This window comes from Ceratosolen solmsi, unplaced genomic scaffold, assembly GCF_000503995.2.
Source record: "Ceratosolen solmsi marchali unplaced genomic scaffold, CerSol_1.0 scaffold70, whole genome shotgun sequence".
NCBI lineage: Eukaryota > Metazoa > Arthropoda > Insecta > Hymenoptera > Agaonidae > Ceratosolen > Ceratosolen solmsi.
In genome coordinates this window covers 236729-238261 of record NW_011948448.1, presented here as the reverse complement: position 1 = coordinate 238261, position 1533 = coordinate 236729, and positions in this window count along the sequence as shown.

The window sequence follows — 1533 nt, the reverse complement described above, 5'->3', positions numbered from 1 at the left end:
TTTTTTCCTTTTTATGCACTACAAAAACAATTTGAGATAAAAGTTTGCTCTAAGATTTATACGTATTTGTGCCTAAGAAATTATCTTTCATATAAATTGTAAGAACAAATTATGCATGAAATAAATATTTAATTTTGTGATTAATAAATATTATAATGCTATATCAAATAATAATAAATAATGTTTTTCAGAATTTATAATATTAATATTAACATTGCTAATAATATTGAATTAATTAGGCAAATCGCAAAAACTGGATTATGCTTGATTAATTTAATAATAAAAAACACGTAATTATTTTACCTTTTTTTTTTTTGTTCGTTTTTTATTGATCTAGATTTTTGCTTCATATATTATACTTTTACAAGCAAGATACAAAATATTATTATTTTTTGTAAATTTATCTATTACATATGGAATAGACTGCCATTAAATAACAATATCTCTACTAAGACATATTAATTTATTGTAATAAACTTGATTATTTTTATTCGTTTAATAAAGACAAATATATCTTTGTCTAAAATGAATTTTTAATTGAAATATATATAATCTCTACAATGTGGTAAATTAATAGTTCACGAATCAAATATGTCTAGGAGATTATTGATAAGAGAGATTGATTGATTTGGTTTCTCGCAATTGCATTATTATATATTTAACAATCAAATACAAACAGTAAATGATATATATATATATATACACACATATGGTATACATTCTTTCTGAATTTTAGAATAAAATATAATTATGATTGAATAAAATAAAATATAAAACTAACTGTAATGAAACATAATTAATTTTTAACGAATGGGTAGTTTTAATGAACAAAGAAAAAAAAATCATCATAAATCGATGTTTAAAATAATTTATATATATATATATATTTAATGTAATTTATATATGTAATCAATGTTTTAAAAATATGTATATCAAAAAATTGTTGATGTGGCAATTTGAATTTTGAAATTGAAAATTTTGCATATTAATCGATTAATTTATTAAATACTAATTACAATTATTGTTAGTTAAAATTTTTCATTAATTAATCAGCGATTATGTGAGACATTGAAGAATAATTTACTTAAAGCTCATGTGTCGAAGTATACAAATTGAGAGACGCTTAACATTTTGAACATTACAAATATTCAAACTTACATGATTTTAATACGGCAAAATGGCTTTTCTTCGGCCTATAGCGCCTCTTCAGATTGGTAAATTTTCAACCTAAGCTTATCGAATATTCATCTCTTAGAATACGTAATAAGCTTAAAGCTTAAAGCTTAAGGCTCTCTTGAAATATTGCACTTAGAATTTCGCAAAATCTATAACTCATAGTTCCCTGATAGTCTGACTCGGATAGTCGCGCTTTGAAAAGCGTATACGACAACTGAGGAAAGCAGCGGAGCTTCCGTAAAGCTAGACAGATGTATATATATAGATAGATAGAGATCGAGAGAGAGAGAGAGAGAGAGAGAGAGAGAGAGAGAGAGAGAGAGAGAGAGAGAGAGAGAGAGAGGGGGGGGGGGGGGG